General features: G+C 45.7%; 1 pseudogene; it reads right to left on the bottom strand.

The window, feature by feature from the left end:
• Positions 1–24,855, bottom strand: part of LOC129825900 (calcineurin-binding protein cabin-1-like) — a 100,113-nt pseudogene that overhangs the window by 65,787 nt on the left and 9,471 nt on the right.

Here is a 24,855-nt window from a genome sequence, read left to right as displayed (position 1 = left end):
GAACCACGCCCCGATACCAAAAGAATGGTTCAACAATAAAAGAGGTGACCATAAAGCCACCGGTTCATCATATACCATGGATATTCAAAAACCATACCAGGACTCTGATACGTCATGGGTACCAGCCCCTAAGGACTCCATGCCTCACAGCCCTCCATTCTACTCCCCCCAGGCAAGCCACCCGACATGTACACCGCCTGAGGATGTGTTTGAGGTGGTGGCCAGTACTATTTTTGTGGACACCATTAAGGCCTCTAGCCGCACTTTTAGACGTGGTGGTTGGAGTATAGAAGAGAAAAATGCATCGGTTGTGAGATCAATCACCCCAGCCAACGACGACATCCGTGTTTATATGACCTACCACGGTACTACTTCAACCATTTTGAGGAGCTGGTGAAAAGACTGGTCCAGCCGCTTTATACCTTCGATGGTCAGAGCCCTGGAGTCTATAGGTCTTGTTTACGGGGTAACCGAGGCTTTCCTACATGAACTGAAGGAGGTGATCTACATCCACGAGAAACTCAAAGAAATCCGGCACACACTGGTGGACGACAACAAATACAAGGAAGCTTTGGTGGATGATGTGGTGACTTTCTGGCTCAATAAACCCCAAGAGAACGAGTAATAATTAATATTTTTTATTTAGATGTAAAGCAATGGGTAACTATATGCATACGATGTTAGAGAATAAATACATGTTTTATTTTGAGAGAACTTACAAATGTTATGCAGCAAATTATTGAAAATAAAGTGAACAATGTATCATTCTACACAACCACAACCCACAATACATGGGCTAATGCAGAGCGTGTGCTAAAAATGGAGTGAATCATGACATACGGGCAAGAGTCTACAATGGACACAACTGGTATCCTGTCTTGTGGATGACTGAAGAATTAGAAACATCCTTGTCTAAGATTTTATTTTATTTGTTTGAAACACCATTTAAATTGTAACATGTATCATATTTGTTGTTTATATACTTATAACGGATGTTTAAAAAATTCAGAGATACAAGCCTGTAAATGTAAACCAACTATACAAGGTGTTGCATGCATGGGTCGTTGAGAAAACAAGGACTAATATCCTGCTACATACCCTGAAATTGTCTGTATACGTAATACTTGATGTTTGCAAAAATAAAAATGAAAAGTCGTCGTTATTTGAAAGGGGCTCATTAACTTCTTGCGAATATAGTGGGTGCTGTTTTGCATTAGCATAATTTGCTCTACAGATTAAACTGCCTAGTACTCAATTCTTGCTCGTACAATATGCATATTATTATTATTATTGGATAGAAAACACTAGTTTCTATAGCCGTTGGAATTTTGTCTCTGAGTGAAACAGAACTCCTTCTACAGCACTTTTCATGATAGGGAGTCAGATTTCAGACATCTTGGCCCCTGATCTGGAGTCAGTTTAAAGGTCCCTGTAAGTGCTATGGAGAAACAGACACTTCTTACGTCTTCCCCTGGATGTCAGTACGTGATGACGCTTTGAATGGAGTCGATTGCGCAATCAGGGCCTCTATAAATCACCAAATACCGGAAGTAACTTCCTTTGGCTGCCTGCGCCTGACGCACGAAGGACGTCGGACTTGCCTCCTTCCAACCTTTTGTTTAGCCAGTAATATTTCTCCAGTCATGTTTTTACTCGTTATAGGTGTTAACAACATCATAAGGTAGTTAATTGGAACCGTTTTATAGCAATTTATATCCGTTTAGTGCGATTTTGAGGCATTTCTTTCTGAGACACTTTGAACCGCTGGGCACGTTTCCAGTTCATGCCCGACTTTAGTGGGCATTTCCACATGGCAAGAGGACAGCTTTCGACCAAAAGACGATTAGACCCAAGAAAGGATTCATTGCCCAAGATTCTGATGGAAGAACAGCTCATAGTAAGAACAATTTATTATGATAAATCGTGTTTCTGTCGAAAAATGTTAAAGGCTTATGCTTGTTTTGTTTGTTATAGCTTCACTTGGCGCAACCTGTATTGAAAAGTAAGGATAATTTAAAAAATGTAATTCAGCGATTGTATTAAGAATTAAATTGTCTATCAATCGCTGTCCACCCTGTATTTTTTAGTCAAGTTTATGAGTATTTATGTATAAGACTAGATCACTGTCTAATATGGCGCACGACATTTTTTGACCAGCTGGGCTACTTTTCTCATTGTCTAACCACGTTTTTTTGTGGCTAAATATGCACATTTTCGAACAAACTCTATATGTATGTTGTAATGTGATGTTACAGGAGTGTCATCGGAAGAATTCTGAGAAGGTTAGTGAAAAAATTAATATATTTTGGCGATGATTACGTTATCGCTCTCTTTGGCTAGAATCAATGCTCTGGTAACGTTTGCACATGTGGTATGCTAATATAACGATTTATTGTGTTTTCGCTGTAAGACACTTAGAAAATCTGAAATATTGTCTGGATTTACAGGATCTGTGTCTTTCAATTAGTGTACGCTGTGTATTTTTACGAAATGTTTTATGATTAGTAATTAGGTAATACACGTTGCTCTGTATTTTTTGTAGTCGAGTTGTGATGGTGGGTGCAATTGTAAACTATGATTTATACCTGAAATATGCACATTTTTCTAACAAAACCTATCCTATACCATAAATATGTTATCAGACTGTCATCTGATGAGGTTTTTTCTTGGTTAGTGGCTATCAATATCTTTATTTGGCCGAATTGGTGATAGCTACTGGTGGAGAGAAAAAATGGTGGACAAAGAAAAATGGTGTCTTTTGCTAACGTGGTTAGCTAATAGATTTACATATTTTGTCTTCCCTGTAAAACATTTAAAAAATCTGAAATTGTGGCTTTATTCACAAGATCTGTATCTTTCATTAGGTGTCTTGGACTTGTGATTTAATGATATTTAGATGCTACTATTTAATTGTGACGCTATGCTAGCGATGCTACTCAGTGTGGGGGGGGGGGGTGCTCCCGGACCCGGGGTAGAGAGGCGTGAAAGGTTAATGTTATTGTACATCAGAGAGGCAAGAAGGATGGCGGAGCAGATGTTGAAAAACATTTATTATACCCCCCTCTAACCCAGGGTCTTATGGGGGGAAGGAGCGGTTCCAGAGAGCTATAGCCGAAGATACAGGTAGCAGGTTAGGCGCTGCTCAAGTGAATGAATGGCTAGCAGAGCAGGATGCTTACACTCTGCATAAACAAATTCTACCCATGCCTTGTCCCAGTTTCAGGTAGATCTGTGACATGCAGGCCCTTGCAGATAAAAATGATGGAAATCGCTACATGCTAACAGTTATAGACATTTTCTCTAAAATAGTAAGGGTCTTAAAAAAAAAATGATTGGGGCAGAGGTGACCCAGGCCTTTGACCATCTTAAAAGAAGGAGGAGCACGCAAGAAAGTGCAGACTGACGGTGGATTTCTTTTTTGTTAATAATACTTTTCAGAAACTCATGAAAATGCAGAATATCGTACATTTCGCTACAGGTTCGGATTTGAAAGCTTCAGTTGTGGAACGCTTTAAAACCTGTTGAGGACAGAGGGCGCTATTTTCACTTTGGGGGAAAATCGTGCCCAATTTAAACGGCCTCGTACTCAATTCTTGCTCGTACAATATGCATATTATTATTACTATTGGATAGAAAACACTCTCTAGTTTCTAAAACTGTTTGAATTATATCTGTGAGTAAAACAGAACTCATTTTGCAGCAAACTTCCTGACAGGAAGAGGAAAATCTGAAATCGATGCTCTGTTCTAGGGCCTGCTTATTAATGTCCTTGATATTTATTAGTATACATGCACTTCATACGTCTTCCACTAGATGTCGACAGGCAGTGAGAGAAGAAATGGAGTGTATAACTTGATCTGGGGTCGAATAAAAGCTCTTTGTATGACTGTCACGATCGTGTGGCGGATTGACGGACCAAAATGCAGCTGTTGGAAAATAAGCCATCTTCTTTATTTAACAACACGAAGATGAACACGACACAAAACTCTATACAAACAACAAAACAACAAAACGACCGTGAAGCTACAAACGTTGTGCACATACAGACAGGCTACAAACGTTCTTACATAGACAATTACCCACAACCAATGAGAGCCTATGGCTACCCTAAATAAGGCTCCCAATCAGAGACAACCGAAATCAGCTGTCTCTAATTGGGAACTCATTCAGGTAACCATAGACTCTCCTAGATAACTAACCAACATAGACAACGCTAGACATATACACTCAACACAAAACCATCTACTACACCCCATAACCCCTTTACCAAATAAACACCCAAAACCAACAAAACATAAACATTCCCCATGTCACACCCTGACCTAACTAAAATAATAAAGAAAACAAAGAATAATAAGGCCAGGGCGTGACATAACCCCCCCCTTGAGGCGCGAACTCCGGGCGCACCATACACAGTCTAGGGGAGGGTCTGGGTGGGCTCCCCTCCACGGTGGCGGCTCCGGCTCTGGTCGTAGTCCCCACGTCACCACAGTACCTACCCACCTCCTAGGCTTCCTCCAAACGACCCCCCTCCACATTAACCCCATTGCATTAAGGGGGAGTTCCGGACTAAGGGACAGCTCCGGACTAAGGACCAGTACCAGGGTAAGGGGCAGTACCAGGGTCAGGGGCAGTACCAGGATAAGGGGCAGTACCAGGGTAAGGGGCAGCACCAGGGTAAGGGGCAGCACCAGGGTAAGGTGCAGCACCAGGGTAAGGGGCAGCTCCAGGGTAAGGGGCAGCTCCGGACTGAGGAATGGCAGCTCCGGACTGAGGGACTGCAGCTCCGGACTGAGGGACTGCAGCTCCGGACTGAGGGACGGCCCATGGCTGGCTGACAGATCTGGCTGCTCATGGCTGGCTAACGGATCTGGCTGCTCATGGCTGGCTAACTGATCTGGCTGCTCATGGCTGGCTGACGGATCTGGCTGCTCATGGCTGGCTGACGGATCTGGCTGCTCATGGCTGGCTGACGGATCTGGCTGCTCATGGCTAGCTGACGGATCTGGCTGCTCATGGCTAGCTGACGGATCTGGCTGCTCATGGCTAGCTGACGGATCTGGCTGCTCATGGCTAGCTGACGGATCTGGCTGCTCATGGCTAGCTGACGGATCTGGCTGCTCATGGCTAGCTGACGGATCTGGCTGCTCATGGCTAGCTGACGGATCTGGCTGCTCATGGCTAGCTGACGGATCTGGCTGCTCATGGCTAGCTGACGGATCTGGCTGCTCATGGCTAGCTGACGGATCTGGCTGCTCATGGCTGGCTGACTGATCTGGCTGCTCCTGTCTGGTTGGCGGCTCTGGCAGATCCTGTCTGGTTGGCGGCTCTGGCAGATCCTGTCTGGTTGGCGGATCTGGCAGATCCTGTCTGACGGACGGCTCTAGCGGCTCCTGTCTGGCTGGCGGCTCTAGCGGCTCCTGTCTGGCGGACGGCTCAGTGGGCTCATGGCAGACGGGCGGCTTTGCAGGCTCATGGCAGACGGGCGGCTTTGCAGGCTCATTGCAGACGGATGGCTCAGATGGCGCTGGGGAGACGGATGGCTCAGATGGCGCTGGGGAGACGGATGGCTCAGATGGCGCTGGGGAGACGAGCAGTTCAGTCATCGCTGTGCAGACGGCAGACTCCTGCCGGCTGAGGCGCACTGTAGGCCTGGTGCGTGGTGCCGGGACTGGTGGCACCGGGCTGGGGACACGCATCTCAGGGCTAGTGCGGGGAGCAGGAACAGGGCATACTGGACCCTGGGGACGCACATTAGGCCTAGTGCGTGGGGCCAGAACTGGTGGTACCGGACTGGGGACACGCATCTCAGGGCTAATGCGGGGAGCAGCAACAGGATGCACAGGACTCTGGAGACGCACAAAAGGCTTAGTGCGTGGTGCCGGAATTGGTGATACCGGGCTGGAGACACGCACCATAGGACGAGTGCGTGGAGGAGGAACAGGGCTCTGGAGACACACTGGAAGCCTGTTACGTGGTGTAGGCACTGGTGGCACTGAACTGGGGCGGGGAGGTGGCGCCGGAAATACCGGACCGTGCAGGCGTATTGGCTCCCTTGAGCATTGAGCCTGACCAACCTTACCTGGTTGAATGCTCCCCGTTGCCCGACCAGTGCGGGGAGGTGGAATAACCCGCACCGGGCTATGTAGGCGAACCGGGGACACCATGCGTAAGGCTGGTGCCATGTAAACCGGCCCGAGGAGACGCACTGGTGGCCAGATATGTAGGACCGGCTTCATGACATCCGGCTCAATACTCAATCTAGCCCTGCCAGTGCGGGGAGGTGGAATAACCCGCACCGGGCTATGCACACGTACAGGAGACACCGTGCGCTCTACTGCGTAACACGGTGTCTGCCCGTACTCTCGCTCTCCACGGTAATTACAGGGAGTAGGCGCAGGTTTCCTACCTGACTTCGCCACTCTCCCTTTAAGCCCCCCCCAAAGAAATTTTTTGGGTTTTCCCACAGGCTTCCTACCGCTTCGTCGTGCTGCCTCCATTCGCCGGTATCCCTCCTCGCACTGCGCCAGAGAATCCCAGGCGGGCTCCGGCACTCTCCCTGGGTTGATCGCCCACCTGTCGATCTCCTCCCACGTAGTGTAACCCAGATCCTTTGTAGGTTCCTTTTCCTGCCTCCGAGCTAGCTCCTCATATCGCCGCCTCTCTGCTTTCGCTGCCTCCAGCTCAGCTTTGGGGCAGTTATATTCTCCTGGTACCTCCCGGTCTAAAATTTCCTCCCATGTCCATAAATCCTTGTATTGCTCCTGTTGCCGCTGGTCATGCCGCTTGGTCCTATGGTGGGTAATTCTGTCACGATCGTGTGGCGGATTGACGGACCAAAATGCAGCTGTTGGAAAATAAGCCATCTTCTTTATTTAACAACACGAAGATGAACACGACACAAAACTCTATACAAACAACAAAACAACAAAACGACCGTGAAGCTACAAACGTTGTGCACATACAGACAGGCTACAAACGTTCTTACATAGACAATTACCCACAACCAATGAGAGCCTATGGCTACCCTAAATAAGGCTCCCAATCAGAGACAACCGAAATCAGCTGTCTCTAATTGGGAACTCATTCAGGTAACCATAGACTCTCCTAGATAACTAACCAACATAGACAACGCTAGACATATACACTCAACACAAAACCATCTACTACACCCCATAACCCCTTTACCAAATAAACACCCAAAACCAACAAAACATAAACATTCCCCATGTCACACCCTGACCTAACTAAAATAATAAAGAAAACAAAGAATAATAAGGCCAGGGCGTGACAATGACGTGTCACCAGTTTCCTGTTTTCTGGAGCGTGCGCGAAGGGACCTGGTATTGCCTTCTGAAAGGCTGTCGTTATAGACGACTAATATCTGTGGCTTTGATTTTATTTGATAAATGTGACAATATCATCGTAAAGTATGTTTTCAATATAGTTTTATTAGATTATTGAAATTTATTTGGGACGTTAGGCGTGTTGCGTTGTGTGCCTTTGTTCAGGAAGGAGAGCTTCGCGCTACTTTGCTAGCTTTCCGTGCTAATTGACTGGAGAAGAGGACATTCTAAAACCAAACAACGATGATTCTGGACAAAGGACCCCTTGTACAACATTCTGATGGAAGATCATCAAAAGTAGGACCCATTTTATGATGCTATTTCATATATCTGTCGAACATGTTGTACTAGTAGTTTGCGCCCAGATTTTGGGCACGCTCTCGCTATAACTAAGATGGATGTCGTAATGAAGTTATTTTTAGAATTCTAACACAGCGATGTTAAGAACTAGTGTATCTATCATTTCCTATAAAACATGTATTTTCTAGTAACGTTTATGAATAGTTATTTGGTCAGAATAGTTGTCATAAAAATATCCGCACATTCTGGGAAAAAGATGCTACGTTAGCACAATGTATAACCACTGATTTCAGCTCTAAATATGCACATTTTCGAACAAAACATAAGTGTATGTATAACCTGATGTTATAGGACTGTCATCTGATGAAGGTTTATGAAGGTTAGTGAAAATGAATATCTTTTGCTGATTTATTCCCTATCGCTAACGTGCCTATTGCTATCGCTAACGTGCCTTGATGAATGAATGCGGTAGTGTGGTAGGCTATTGTAGTAAGCTAATATAATGCTATAGTGTTTTCGCTGTAAAACACTTTTAAAAAATCGGAAATATTGGCTGGATTCACAAGATGTTTGTCTTTAATTTGCTGTACACCATCGATTTTTCAGAAATGTTTTATGATGAGTATTTAGGTATTTGACGTTGGTGTCTGTAATTACTCTGGCTGCTTCGGTCCTATTTGTGACGGTAGCTGTGATGGTAGCTGCAATGTAAAACTGATTTATACCTCAAATATGCAAATTTTTCGAACAAAACAGATTTATTGTATAACATGTTATAAGACTGTCATCTGATGAAGTTGTTTCTTGGTTAGTTAGGTTGGCTTTGTGCATGCTACCTGTGCTGTGAAAAATGTCTGTCCTTTTTTGTATTTGGTGGTGAGCTAACATAAATATATGTGGTGTTTTCGCTGTAAAACATTTTAAAAATCGGACATGTTGACTGGATTCACAAGATGTGTATCTTTCATTTGCTGTATTGGACTTGTTAATGTGTGAAAGTTAAATATTTCTCAAAAATATTTTTTGAATTTCGCGCTCTGCCTTTTCAGTGGAATGTGGGAGGAGTTCCGCTAGCAGAACTTTGAAGGAGAGGATGTGGAAATACTTTACAGCTCACAGCAGATATATCGATATAGTTTAAGATTTAGTAAAGGCTTACAACTACCATAAGAGTATACGGATGAAGCCCTCCGAGGTCTCTCGTGAAAACTCTTTCAAAATCTGTATGGTTTGTTCCCCCTTCGCCGTGAGAAAATAATTGATTTTAAATTCATAGTGAGGGACTTTGTACGTATATCCAAGTTGAGGGGTGTTTGACAAAAAATATGAGCAATGTTACAGCGATGAGTTGTTCACAGTTACCGAATGTCTCCCACGTATACCCCCTGTCTACAAGTTAAAAGATTATGACGGGGAGTTTATAGAGGGATCTTTTTATGAGAAGGAACTACAGAAGGTACAGATGGGTAAAGACAAAGTCTTTCACATGGAGGAGATTCTGGATCAAAAGAGAGAAAAATGTAAAAATGGGTGTTGGTCCGTTGGAAAAACTGGCCCCAAAAGTTCAACAGTTGGGTATTAGAGCACAATGTGGTGGAGGCAGCAGGGGTTAACTTAAACCCTCATGCATGATAAAAACACCATCATTCGAGTGTACACAGAAGTGCATCATGGAACACAATGGATTCTACCTGACTCTCCCCAGTAATGCGTCTACACACACACACACACACATACATATATATGAATAACCAAAGTTCGAATTATACAACCAATTTTCCAAAGCCTATAGAGTTAGAGGCCTGGGAAGTAGGTCTCAGCGAGATTACATACCCCCATAGTTGGTATAATATCAAGGATAAGGACCGTGATTTTTATTGCAAAAGGATCTCGGAACCCCCGCCTGACTTCGCCATGCTCTCAGTCATTGTTTAAAAACAATATTAACAAACTAACAACCAGGACTAGTGCATAGTAATGTTAGCCAGGTGAGCCAGCCAGGGTAGCAGAACCTTGATGGCGGAGCTGGCTTGGTGAACTGTGGAACTTACAATGAACAGGTTTGTCTTGTTCCCCTCATAGAAAAGTCCTCTTGCTGGCATATGCTTCAGCTGTTGCCATGGGACACTGCTTCCTAGCAACACATCACGTTGGTACCGCAGATTCTGTGAAAACACAAAAAATTATCAGAAAACGTAGGGGATGCCCCTCAAGAGACCACAAACACAAGACAAAGAAAAAGGTGAAAATGTTACATCATACCACAAGCTTCATTGAATCAATCATTTTCAGATGCATCATCCACTACAGTACCTAACATCACTGTATTGTTACCTTGTTCTGTCATAGCAGCTCCAATGGCCATTAACTGTAGTTTAACAGTACAAAGTGACTGTAGCTGAAGTCAATTTGTTGACATGCAAGGGGTACTCCTTTTAAATCAGCACTGATGTTTTTATTAGATAGTGGAGAGGTTGGGTTAGGCAGAGGAATGGCCATTCAGATAGAACATATCGCTGACAAGACATTTCCACCACTGCCTTTTTTGAAAAGCTGGCCAACTCTAGCCACAATGTGAAGCTGTAAAAACCCAGTGCCAAATGATCGGAGATTACAGGCCCTCCTGCCAATCCCTGACTTCCTTAATGAGTCTCACACTGACGGTCCCAGCCAATGCAGGTTTAGCCTAACTGTTTCTGGGAGCAAAAGACATGCAGAGGCTTTAGTAGAAGGGTGCAGTTCACCCTCGTACAACTGTGATTCTCCCACAGGGCCACATCATAGTATTATTTTCAGTGTTTCAATAATGTATCATAGCAATAAAGTTGGTCCAGGCATTTGGCATCTCTCCTGGACCAGCTATCAGGAAAGATCAGCAGACATCTATCTGTTTCAGCAGGGAAGGCCTTGTACATTAAGTTCCATACCAAAGTCAAGTGATGTGGACAGATGTAAATGATCATATTTAATGACAAATTTATGAAAGCCATCTGAATTTTTTAAAGGTTCTGCACAAAGAAATCAGAAGTAGGCTATTTCATTTCTCAACTATCCATCCACCACACATTCCTGTTACAATAGGGCAATTCAACGTAACAGGGTGATGCTGAGACTCAGATTTTTCACTTAAAAATGTAAACCAAACAAAAACCAATGATTGCAAAGTTTAAAAAATAAATGACTCTGCATCACTTTCTTACCGTGGAATTTGCCCAATAATAACTCATATCCTGAATTTAGTATTAGCTGAGAAACGTACGATAACATTAGCTTGTAATTCAAACCCCAGAAGAAGTAGGATTTGTAGTGAAAAACAAACAGGGTTGTCACTTATTAACCAAGAGGGCTATAGACCTGAACAGCCACAATGCTGCCACTGGTCTGTAACACTGAGCAGTGGGTAGTTACTTGACAATTTAGCAGAACAGCTCAACTCCTTGTTTTCATTCAACTCCAAAAGGAAATGTAATACAGAACCAATTATTTCACTTACCTTTAGGACACACTTCTTAAAACAGGTGCAAGCTCTGTGATTGAGATTCTTCATCCATTTTTGTCAAGCCTAAAACACTGGGGCAGTAAACTACAGCCAGTCAGGGGCCCAGGTCAGTCTACCTGACTGAAAGAATCCTAACCTAAACATGAAAAGCATGCTCTGACAACAGCTACATAACGGTCTCAATAGGTTCATAAAGAGAACAACAGTTCACTAATCTGTTATCAATGACCAAAACTCTGCCCTGGAAATTGGTTAACCCAACCTCATTGAATTGTGATCAGCAGTCCCACAGGAGGGTCTGACTGGCAAAGTGCTGACTGTAGGGCGTCACGACACTGAACAGTCTCGCTGTGCCAAACCTGGCTGAGAGAGCACTGTGCTGCTGCCACCCACACACACACCTCTGCACACAGAGCCTTGTGTCCAATGCACACTCTGCTGTTTCAGCACCTACTGTACTATACAGTCACATTAACCCCACAGGCAAACTAGCACAATTGATAAGAGGAAGTCAGAGTCCAAGCCAAACAAACTACAGACATACAATTCTTAGAAAAACACCATCTATTTGAATAGCAATATACCATACCTGAGGAAATGGTGTAAACTAGATTCATGGTTTCAGATCTGAGGGTTTTAAATGTCAACGTTAATTGCAGGAAATGCCACTGATGATAAGAGTAGGGGTGAATATTCCTGTCAAAACATTCTGTGAATGAATGTTAGCGAACCATGCATGATATGGAGGGAGGGTGGACAAACTAACCGGTTGGGTCTTGCCGTTGATGTAGATGGCCAGACGGTAGAGGCTCTTGTCGTGCTGAGGGAAGCAGCTCAGGCAGAGGAAGACACTACGGACACACATGTCCACCAGCATGCGGAAATGCTCAGTGGGGAGGGCCTTTGGCACCTCGACCATCTCTGGTGGGGGATCTGGCCACCTAGTGTAGCAGCTCCTCCAATCGCTTGTAGGAGTCTGGGGGGGGGGGGGGGGGGGGGGCTGATGAGAGGACGAGGCCTTTGGTCAGGTGGATGGAACAGGCAGTGGATGAGAGCAGGGATCTATGGTTGGCTTTTAGCGCATCAGCCTCAGGTACTGTCACTGACATGGTGTCTACTACTTCTTGGTCCTCCAGCAAGATTACGGTCCCGTCCTCGTTGCTTTTTCCCCCCCACGTGAACCTTGAGGAATTCAGGGTTTAAAGAGGAGATTATCAAACATTAACCATTCTCAATATGTCCTTCCCTCTCTAAAACACAACATTTATTGACTTCCACAATATCACTAAAGAACATCACATTTAGGAAATAATAAAGCTGGTGGTCGGGTAGAATGCATTTCCATTACTGCATTTCAGGATTAAACAAACAAAATCCACCTATGTCTTCAACTGTAGGCTGGCCCTCCTTGATGGGGGTGATGTTCTCAGATGAAGAGGCACTGCCCTTCCCAGACTGAAGCTTAACATGGCTACTGTCCTGGGAGCTGGCGGGGTCTGTGAAGGCATCCTGGGTGGAGTTGGAGTCCGACAGAGTCACCACCACGCTGTCCTGACTGCGCTCTGCCAGGAGTCACAAACACAGGTCATGTGGCCAACTCTGAGCCTGGCCTGGGTGCCAGTCAAACCCATGGCCCATCCTCTGGGTTCTCAAGGGATCAAACACAAAGCTGTTAAGGTTACCATTCAGGAATAAAATAGGTATGAGGATCCCAAGAATGAAAGGGGGTAAGTGTGTATAGTAGTGTACATTCTCTATACACATCAGGATCATCAGCAGGAGAGCCATTCTAGTAATCATACCAGCATAAAAGCACTAGACCCTAGTCAGCACCCAAGCCAATGAAAAACTACCGTAGGTGCCTGCCTTCTTCCTAAGCACATTGTGCAACCTCAGCAAGAAGCTGCAGTCCTCTGCAGACAATAATCAAATTAGCAGGAGGGAAACAGTTCTATGAAAGGAGCTCTGGGGACTTGTTAAAGGCCTCCTGTAATTAGCCCAAAAATGTAGCCAATAGAGGTGTTGCAAGAAGGATTGCCCCTTTAAAAAAAGTGTGGGGTAGTGACCAAGTTGTGAACATTGTGGAACTCATTTCCGGACACCTTTACATTGAATAATTGTTTCCCCTAAAATTGTGCATATCACTAATGTCCTGAAGATGGATATAAGAGCAGTTTGTGGGAGGGACTTAAGTTCAGTACAATTCAGGGATGCCAGCCACATTGGACACCTGGGAATCATGTCAAGTTCTGGGGTGACTTAAAAGATATCGGGAGTTTGTTTTAAAACACACAAAAAAAAAGCTACATTCCTGATTTGACAATAGTACTCCTCGTAATTGCTGACTGTTACCATGACGTGTTTTAAACAGGCATTAAGCAAGAAGGGCTTGGCACCCACTGACAAACCTGCCTGCAAAAGGTGGTTCATTTCTGCAATCTAGCTCAAAGGATGTGTGCCAATGAGGTGCCAAACACATTCTGACTGATTTGGCGTTACATCATCATATCAACTGAACACAATTTCAATGAAAACACAGTAACTATGGCATAGTTTTCAAATACAATCCAATAGGTGAAGATCTTACAAATGTTACAAACGTAAGCCAAAAACAAGTCAAATAGTAGCCCACGGTCCAAATTACACGGCACACCATTCAGTGGATCGTTTGAGAGAGGACTGAATTTGTCCAGTGACAGCATTATTCCTTGGGATCTACATGCATATAAAACGACAAAGCAGGTGGCAGAAACAAGCAGGCAGGAAAGAATCCGGAAAGGGTGACAGAAACTGGCAACATGGGTAATATGGCTGCAGTATTCAGACATTCAAGCTAGACAGGGCATAGGGGAAAAACAAAATGCCAAAGGCTGTTTTTAACAGTATAGTGGAAAGATATTTTGCAAAGCCATTTGTAATGAATGGTCAGTTTACATTCAATATACACAACAGCATTTATTTAATGACATCGTTTCACTTGTGGCAAATATTTGTGTTCACCCTTGACGTCTTTGCAACAATGTAAACAATACACAATGCTGCTGTGAATATAATTTCAGTTATGGGACATACTGGAGAAAAGGTAACCGGAGCCAATTGTACATTACTGTATGTAGCCCTATGTTTCTATAGGGAAAAAGCTACTAAGAATACTGCTTCATACATTGCATTTCAGCTTTTTTCAGGAACATATTAGGCAAATCTGGCCTCATTTCCTACTAAGTTTGAACTGACACACAAACACACTTATTTGTACAGTGTTATTACATGATTGCTTCCCCTCTGTAAAATATGCTCTTAAAAATGGTTCATAAATTGGGAGAAAAAGGTAAGAGTAAACTGCTTGTGTCCATCACACTACTATCATGCAATGTTAAGTGCTAAAATGTAGAGTTAAGTTGCATCAGTGCATTAACTGATATCATATTGTGTTGGTAATTCATTTTGAAAAGCTACCTCTTTTATACTGAAGGATTTGTAACCCTGCTCTTATATTGTCTGTCAATATCATATCGTCTATATTTGGACAGTATAGGTCTAGCAAAGTAGAAGAATTTAAATGACTCTTTACAAGGTGAGTGATTCACCCCACTCTGGTATTTTAAAACAGGACATTAATGTGTACTCTAAATGCATCCCCTTCTCCACCCCTCCCTACTGTTCCAACTGACAGGTAACACTCAAGCAGCACTGCAAAACAAGCACTAGACTTTGGTTTAGTAATGAAACTGCACACAGTGAGAGGCATATTACAGAAACCAGTTCTTTGTCCCTCGTTCAGTTAAAAGTGTCAGAATAGCTACCAAACGTTCCTTGACACATAATATTTATATCAAGACAAACTTGGGACAAGTAAACTGCCTCCATCTATAAGTGTCCTGTCAGTGTGAAAAAATCTTCAATTCAGCTCAGTCGTTTCAAGTGAACCTGTAGTGAGATGTCATTGCCAGAACAATGCAGCAACTGTTCCCTGGGATCAGGTAAAACCTCTCAATGGAAGCCTGGCTGTGTCTTGCCTGTGGCTCTGTGTTGGTCATATGAGTCTAGAGTCAACACACTAAAAGCCTGCTGTGTCCAGAATAGAGCTATCTTTTACTGGCCATTACCCCCTTTTAAAAGACACCACATCTTACAGAGAACATATCGATATCCAAGTCTAAAGCGATAGCCAGCAAGCTTGCATTCTTTTCTAAAATAATTGCCCTGCTATGATTTGATGAGTAAGAATAGTCATCAGAAAAACCTGATGAAATCAATAGCTAAAAAAGGTCCAGTGCATCCGGTTTTATCTCAATATCAAATCATTTCTGGGTAACAATTAAGTATCTTACTGGGATCAATTCAAATGAGAAACAAAAATAGCTTTGTAGCAAAGAGCAATTTCTCAAGCAAGAATGCTGCTAGCACCGTCCAGGAGTGGTCTAAAAAGGGAGGGGAAAACTGAAAGTGAACAGAGAGGCAGAGAGGTTTGGAACTCTTTCTCATTGGCAGACCACCAAAATAGGCTGAAATTGCAGGCTCTTTTTAAACAACTCACACTAAAAAAGGAAATTATCACAATTTCCCATTATTATTCCCAACTCATGGAGCTCCCGAGAGGCGTCACTACAGACCCTGGTTCGATTCCAGGCTGTATCACAACCAGCCGTGATTGGGAGTCCCATAGGTCAGCGCACAATTGGCCCAGCGTCGTCCGGGTTTGGCCGGGGTAGGCCGTCATTGTAAATAAGAATTTGTTCTTAACTGATTTGCCTAGTTAAATAAAATAAATAATAAAAATAGTGTGGGTGTATATATAAAACAAGAAAATCAAGTTGACTGCATTGGTCTTTAAAATTAGAAGCTAAAATCAAAACTTTATCAAATCAAAAGCCAAGAACACCTATTCTCAATCTAAATGGCGTCATAGGAGGTGATGAGAACCGTCACTCTCCTCACCCCAACCTGGGCTTGAACGCACACAGCAACAACAGTCATCATCTAAGCATTGTTACCTTTCGCTCCACAGCCCTTGCAGAGCAAGGGAAACAACTACTTCAAGGTCTCAGAGCGAATGACATCACCGATTGAAATGCCACTAGCGCGCACTGCTAACTAGCTAGCCATTTCACACATGGAGACAAGCGCTGCTGAAGTTACAATAGAAAACAATGATGTCATCAAAAGGAGAAGCAAGGGAAATGGGAAAGGAAAAGAGGGTGACCAGCACAAACTTCTATATATTAACACACAGGCCAGGACGCCCTCTGCCAAACGCTACCTTCACACCTCTGTTTGCCTAAACTAAATGCTGTTGCATTTTTATAGAGCAGTAAAACAATATCCAAATAACCTGAGATGCCATATTGCCCATTTCCCCATGATAGCCCAATCACCCAGTGCTAATGGTGTCATTACTGGAACCAGAGCCATTAATCATCATAGTGATTATCCTTCTAACCAACACTACTCCCCAGCGAAGAATGGGCCCAACCCCAGAGGCCCAGAGTCTAGGACTGGGACTGTACCATTAGCCTGTAGCTCCTCCTCATACTGTTTCCTCGTCTGCCGCCGCCGGAGGCTGTTACGTTTGGTCTGCCGCTGCCGGAGGGTGTTACGTTTGGTCTGCTGCTGCCGCCGCCGGAGGGTGTTACGTTTGGTCTGCTGCTGCCGCCGCCGGAGGGTGTTACGTTTGGTCTGCTGCTGCCGCCGCCGGAGGGTGCTACGTTTGGTCTGCTGCAGGGTGTTGCGTTTGGTCTGCTGCTGCCGCCACCGGAGGGTGTTACGTTTGGTCTGCCGCTGCCGCCGCCGGAGGGTGTTACGTTTGGTCTGCTGCAGGGTGTTACGTTTGGTGTAATCGTGGTTGACCGGAGTGTCCGTGTAAGGTGGAGACGTCAGACCTGCGGCGTTGGATGACACAGCGCAGTGGGAGTCCTCGTCCATCATGGAGAGGGTTATCTCCCTGAGGTGAGGGGGTGGGAAGAAAACAAAAGGTTGGGCCAGAGGGGGGGAATTTCATGTGTTTCCTTTTGGTTTGTAGTCGAGTCACAGAATGAGCTTTATAAGAAAGCATAGATCCCAGGCTAAGGTCCCTCACTTTGTTGGACCTGCCCTTCTCTTCCCCCCTGGCAAAGGGTCCAATGGCCACCTCAGCCAGGATGTTGAAGAAGATCATGCTCCAGGTCCAGTTCCTCAGACTCCAGCAGCTTGAGGAGAGTTGCGCTCAGATGGAAGTACAGCTAGGGGGAGAGAGATGCCAGAGAGTCACACAGCTTTAATAGAGTTATACTCTCTCTATATATCTATTATTGAACAAAAGACTAGACCTAGAAACCCTTTGGTTTAAAACATGTGTACCTCCAAGGCCTCTATAGACAAGTCAGGGGAATTGTGGTAGTGTATCTGGCAGCCTCCTTGTGCAGATAATGTGCTGCCTGCATGGGAAGAGAAAGAGAATAGAGAGCATCAGATCCTCATCTGATGGCTGTTACTAACACAGGATGAAAAGCTGGTTGCCATGGTCAATATCTTTCAATGGTCAAATGTCAGCCTTTAATGTACTGGAAAAACAAACAGATATATAGTGATTCTAGTGTAAGCTATAGAATGGAGCTATAGAATGGAAGTACTGGGTCTGGAGAGGTGAATAAGCAGTGAAGATAACAGGGAAACACATACAGACAGAGCTGCTTCATCGGACCTCTGACTTCCCAGTTTCCCTATAACTCACATCCCCTTCCCCCTCTTCCACTGTACTGACCTCCATGAAGATTTATGCTCCATTGAGCCCTAGGGCTCCCCTGTCTGTATAAATCTAGTCTGCAAGGCAGACCTATGAATCACTTGAGTCCACAGATCGTTTCCCCTGCTGTGCACCTGTTTGTAGAGCTGGATGTATTCCCGCAGTGGCTGCTTGCATTTCTCAGCCATCTTCCCCAGCATGTAGTGAATGAACCACTCTTCCTCTGCCCCCTCACACCGAGACGCCCCCTGGAAACACGTCTCTCCTCCATCTGAAATACACACACTATAACCGCTACTGTCAACAGTGAGTTCTCTCTATTAGACAGTTCAATTTACTGAACAATGAATTCACACACAGCATGACCAGAAGTGACATCCATTAAGTTTAGAAAAGTAGAACACAAAACAGTGCATAAGTATTCTATACACTGGTTGTCCACTGCACTGGTTTGATGACCTCGGAGGGAAGCTCGCTCCTCCACTGTTTGAGTTGGCGCGAGGTGAAGGAGTACAGGGTGTAGGACATGGTGCCGTACTCAATCCACAGAGCCAGGTTGGTGCTGTCCATCTCCAAGGGCCCTCTTAAAGCAGTGCTTCCACATGGGGCCATCGCTCTTCAGTTCGTTGCAGTTTATCTTGTCCTGGATGGGGCCATCGCTCTTCAGTTCAATAGAGTTTAACTTGTCCTGGATGCGGCTGGCCCTCGCCAGAGCCATGCCAGCCCACGAGTCACCCCCATTCCCCCAACACACACACAGAGCATTGAGCATGCCAAGGAAATGTCATTTTCTTCATGACATGAAATTCACTTGTAAGGTAAAATACTTAAAACAACTCAAGGTAATATGTGTATCTTAAAAAGCACAACCACAATTACATTTGACTTGTTTTTTTCCTGACCTGTTTTGACACTGACCTGTTTGGATGTCATGCACATAGAACTTAATGGCCTTGGACTGCTCCTTGTTCTCAAAGTACTAGTCAGCCAGGAGGTAGGAGATCTCATTGACAACAGGGGGTGCTGGAGCACCCCTCTCAGGAAGGCAATGTACCGGCTCCTGGGTGGGAACATAACGACTGGATGATCTACTATGCTGCTACTGTCAGGTCTGACAGCAGTCTTACAGATTCAACTAGAATCTGATACATGTAGCGATCCTCTCTAATCCTGATTTGAGATGATGGGTCCTGACTAGTACTCCCAAGTCTCCCATTTAGATCAATGTGTGATTTAAAAAGGTTTCAGCTATTGTGTGCAGGTGCATTCAATTTGTAAATCAGACATGTAACTGCCAAAATAAAAGGAAATAAGGGATGCAAAGTATATTGAAAGCTTCCAAACAGCTGTGGTTCCTGAGTGAAGTAAGCAATTAACATCCCATAATGCTTAGGGTCATGTATAAAAACAATGCCCAGTTGCCCATTATTCTGGCTACCATGGGTAGAAGATCTCAGTGCGGGGTCTCAAAAGGAGCATAGGGGGTTTAAAGTGTGTAGGTGTCAGTCAGTGATCTCAAACCAACTGAACACTTATGGAAGATTCTGGAACGGCACCTGTGACAGTGTTTTCCACCACCATCAACAAAACACCAAATTATGTAATTTCTTGTGGAAGAATGGTGTCGCATCCCTCCAATAGAGTTCCATACACTAGTAGAATATATGCCAAGGTGCATTGAAGCTGTTTTGGCGGCTTGTAGTGGCCCAACGCCTTATTGAGACACTATGTTGGTGTTTCCTTTATTTTGGCAGTGTCACGTTCCTGACCTGTTTTCTGTTAGTTTTATGTGTTAGTTGGTCAGGACGTGAGTTGGGTGGGCATTTCTATGTTTTCTGTTTCTATGTTGGTTTATTGGGTTGCCCGGTATGGCTCTTAATTAGAGGCAGGTGTTTGGCGTTCCTCTAATTAAGAGTCATATTTAGGTAGGCGTTTTCACAGTGTTCGTTGTGGGTGGTTGTCTCCTGTGTTTGTGTATATGTTTGCACCATACGGGACTGTTTGCGGTTTGTTCATTTTATGTAGTCTGTTCCTGTTCATTGCGTTCTTCACGTTATATGTAAGTTCGTCGTTCAGGTCTGTCTGCATCGTTTATTTGTTTTGTTTGTTTATGCAAGTTTAGTTTGGTTTTCCGTCGTGTTCAATAAATCATGTCATTTCACTACGCTGCGCCTTGGTTCGATCACTGCCGTAACAGAACCACCCATCAATCCAGAACCAAGCAGCGTAATGTCGAGCAACGGGAGAGTATACAGGACTTGTGGAGTTGGGAGCAGGTATTTAACGGAGAAGGACCATGGGCTAAAGTGAATCACCGTCCATGGGAACAGCTGGAGGCAGTTCGGAGAGCGGAGGAGAAGAGAGAGAGGAACCGGCGTTATGAGGGGACTCGTCTTGCACGGAAGCCCAAAAAGCCCGTGAGTAACATAACACCCAAAAATTTCTTGGGGGGGGGCTAAGAGGTAGTGGGCCAAGGGCAGGTAGGAGACCTGCGCCCACTTCTCAGGCTAACCGTGGAGAGTTGGAGTACGGGCAGACACCATGTTACGCAGTAGAGCGCAGGGTGTCTCCTGTACGTGTGCATAGCCCGGTGCGGGTTATTCCACCTCCCCGCACTGGTAGGGCTAGATTGGGCATTGAGCCAGGTGTCATGAGGCCGGCTCAACAGTCTGGTCTCCAGTGCGTCTCCTCGGGCAGGCATACATGGCACCTGCCTTACGCATGGTTTCCCCGGTTCGCCTACATAGCCCGGTGCGGGTTATTCCACCTCCCCGCACTGGTCGGGCGACCGGGAGCATTCAACCAGGTAAGGTTGGGCAGGCTCAATGCTCAAGAGAGCCAGTACGCCTGCACGGTCCGGTATTTCCGCCGCCACCTCCCCGCCCCAGCCTAGTACCTACAGTGCCTACACTACGCACTAGGCTACCAGTGCGTTTCCAGAGCCCTGTTCCTCCTCCACGCACTCTCCCTGTAGTGCGTGGATCCAGTTCGGTGCCTCCAGTTCCGGCACAACGCACTAAGCCACCTGTGCGTCTCCAGAGCCCTGTACACACTGTTTCTTCTCCCCCTACTAATCCTGATGTGCTTGCCCTCAGCCCGGTGCCACCAGTGCCGGTACCACGCACCAGGTATAGAGTAGGCTTTGAGAGTCCAGTGTGCCCTGTCCCTGCTCCCCGCACTAGCATGAAGGTGCGTGTCCTTAGCCCGGTGCCTCCAGTTCCGGCACCACGCACCAGGTCTACAGTGCGCCTTATCCGGCCAGAGCCATCCGTCTCCCCAGCGCCATCTGAGCCATCCGTCTCCCCAGCGCCATCTGAGCCATCCGTCTCCCCAGCGCCATCTGAGCCATCCGTCTCCCCAGCGCCGTCTGAGCCATCCGTCTGCAATGAGCCTGCAAAGCCGCCCGTCTGCCATGAGCCTGCAAAGCCGCCCGTCTGCCATGAGCCTGCAAAGCCGCCCGTCTGCCATGAGCCTGCAAAGCCGCCCGTCTGCCATGAGCCTACAGAGCCGCCCGCCAGACAGGAGCCGCTAGAGCCGCCCGCCAGACAGGAGCCGCTAGAGCCGTCCGTCAGACAGGATCTGCCAGAGCCGCCAACCAGACAGGATCTGCCAGGCCGCCAACCAGACAGGATCTGCCAGAGCCGCCAACCAGACAGGATCTGCCAGAGCCGCCAACCAGATAGGATCTGCCAGAGCCGCCAACCAGACAGGATCTGCCAGAGCCGCCAACCAGACAGGATCTGCCAGAGCCGCCAGCCAGACAGGATCTACCAGAGCCGTCAGCGAGCCATGAGCAGCCAGAGCCGTCAGAGAGCCATGAGCGTCCAGAGCCGTCAGCCTGCCATGAGCGTCCAGAGCCGTCAGCCTGCCATGAGCGTCCAGAGCCGTCAGCCTGCCATGAGCGTCCAGAGCCGTCAGTCAACCATGAGCTGCCCCTCAGCCAGAAGCGGCTAGTAATCCAGAACTGCCCCTCAGTCCAGAGCTGTCTCTCTGTCCGGAGCTGCCCTTCAGTCCGGAGTTGCCCCTCTCTCCTAAGCTACCTCTTTATCCTGATCTCACTCTCTATCCTGAGCTATTTCTCTGACCTGAGCTACCTTGTCCCGGAGCTGTACTTTATCTTGGTGTTGCCCCTTAAATTAGGTGGGGGAAATAAGAGGGTGGTCATGATAAGGGGTAAACGTAAGCTGGGATTGACTATGGTGGGGTGGGGACCTCGTCCAGAGCCTGAGCCACCACCGTGGTCAGATGCCCACCCAGACCCTCCCCTAGACTTTCTGCTGGTGCGCCCGGAGTTCGCACCTTGAGGGGGGGGTTATGTCACGTTCCTGACCTGTTTTCTGTTAGTTTTATGTGTTAGTTGGTCAGGACGTGAGTTGGGTGGGCATTTCTATGTTTTCTGTTTCTATGTTGGTTTATTGGGTTGCCTGGTATGGCTCTTAATTAGAGGCAGGTGTTTGGCGTTCCTCTAATTAAGAGTCATATTTAGGTAGGCGTTTTCACAGTGTTCGTTGTGGGTGGTTGTCTCCTGTGTTTGTGTATATGTTTGCACCATACGGGACTGTTTGCGGTTTGTTCGTTTTATGTAGTCTGTTCCTGTTCATTGCGTTCTTCACGTTATATGTAAGTTCGTCGTTCAGGTCCGTCCGCATCGTATATTTGTTTTGTTTGTTTATGCAAGTTTAGTTTGGTTTTCCGTCGTGTTCAATAAATCATGTCATTTCACTACGCTGCGCCTTGGTTCGATCACTACTCCTCCTCTTCTGATGAAGAGGAGGAGGACTGCCGTAACAGGCAGTTACCTATATATTTCAATGCATAATGATTTGTACAGTGTCATCACCTATAATGAATGGTCATAACGTGATGTATAGGCCTAAACAGCAGGGTTATGGTCAATTCCAATAAATTCACTCATGAAGTGAAGAATTTACATAGAAATCAATTCAAATTTCAACAATCTTTAAGTTACGGAATTGTAATGAGACTGAATTGGAAATTGAATTGGAAATTGAAATAGTTAAAAAAAGTCATCTTTGGAATTCAATATTTGTACAGTTCACAGTCATTGGAATTGATGCACAAAAACGGACCTCTGGATATGTTTAAAAATCATTTCAATTTGTATTACTATATTTCTAGTATCGCTAGGCTATCTAAACAGTGACATAATCGGCCTGAAAGCCTGAGGGAATTTGGATTTGTGGATAATATTGAATTGGGAATTGAATTCAGAGTGACCTGGAATTTAAATTGAATTTACAGGTAGAGGGAATTTAATTCTAATAGAATTTATGGAATTAACCCCAAATCTGCTAAACAGTTCTACATGACATGTAAAGTCAGGCTGTGGCAACATCCAGTCAATTAGCATTTGTGACTCATAAATGCCCTGCACTGACCTTTAAAGGTGGTGAGGGTAGGTAGCAACACATCTGCCACGCTGATTCTCAAACTTGGAGCCCCCCAGGGGTGCGTGCTCAGTCCCCTCCCGTACTTCCTGTTCACCCACGACTGCATGGCCAGGCACAACTCCAACACCATCATTAAGTTTGCATACGACACAACAGTGGTAGGCCTGATCACCGACAACGATGAGACAGCCTATAGGGAAGAGGTCAGAGACCTAGCCGGGTGGTGCCAGAATAACAACCTATCCCTCAACGTAAACAAGACTAAGGAGATGATTGTGGACTACAGGAAAAGGAGCACCGAGCATGCCCCCATTCTCATCGACGTGTCTGTAGTGGAGCAGGTTGAGAGCTTCAAGTTCCTTGGTGTCCACAACAACAAACTAGAATGGTCCAAACACGCCAAGACAGTCATGAAGAGGGCATGACAAAGCCTATTCCCCATCAGGAAACTAAAAAGATTTGGCATGGGTCCTTAGATCCTCAAAAGGTTATACAGCTGCAACATCGAGAGCATCCTGACTGGTTGCATCACTGCCTGGTACGGCAATTGCTCGGCCTCCGACCGCAAGGCCCTCCAGAGTGTAGTGCATACGGCCCAGTACATCACAGGGGCTAAGCTGCCTGCCATCAGGACCTCTATGCCAGGCAGTGTTAGAGGAAGGCCCTAAAAATTGTCAAAGACCCCAGCCACCCCAGTCATAGACTGTTCTCTCTACTACCGCATGGCAAGCGGTACCGGAGTGCCAAGTCTAGGACAAAAAGGCTTCTCAACAGTTTTTACCCCCAATCAGACTCCTGAACAGGTAATCAAATGGGTACCCGAACTATCTGCAGTGTGTGCCCCTCCACCCCTCTTTTACGCTGCTGCTACTCTCTGTTTATCTTATATGCATAGTCACTTTAACTATACATTCATGTACATACTACCTCAATTGGCCCGACCAACCAGTGCTAACATTGGCTACTCGGGCTATCTGCAATGTGTCCCGCAACCCGCCAACCCCTCTTTACACTACTGCGACTCTCTGTTCATCATATATGCATAGTCACTTTAACCATCGCTACACGTACATACTACCTCAATCAGCCCGACTAACCGGTGTCTGTATGTAGCCTTGCTACTTTTATAGCCTCGCTACTTTTATAGCCTCGCTGCTGTTATTTTTCACTGTCTGTTGTTTTTATTTCTTTACTCATCTATTATTCACCGAATACCTTTTTTGCACTATTGGTTAAGTAAGCATTTCACTGTAAGGTCCACACCTGTTGTATTCGGCGCACGTGACAAATAAACTTTGATTTGATTCCAGCCGTGCCCTCGGTGTAGGCTGACACCTCATCCATAGTGAGGATGGGAGTGTCACTGTAGGACACAATGCCAGAGATCCTCTTCAGCAGGTTAGCCAGGTCAGCAGACACCGTGCTTATCTTGTAGCTATCAAACTGAGGCACTCTTGGGCTTAAAGTACTGGAACATGAAGAGGGCGTGGCTCCAAAGGAGTTCCACCTGCTCTCCATAGAAAAACACAGTTAGTTATGATGATAAGCAAAACATTTATAGTGTACTGTTAAAAAAAT

The sequence above is a fragment of the Salvelinus fontinalis genome, chromosome 28 (assembly GCF_029448725.1).
Source record: "Salvelinus fontinalis isolate EN_2023a chromosome 28, ASM2944872v1, whole genome shotgun sequence".
Taxonomy (NCBI): Eukaryota; Metazoa; Chordata; class Actinopteri; order Salmoniformes; family Salmonidae; genus Salvelinus; species Salvelinus fontinalis.
Note: the sequence above shows the minus strand (reverse complement) of the source record. Positions and strands in the feature narration are given on the sequence as shown.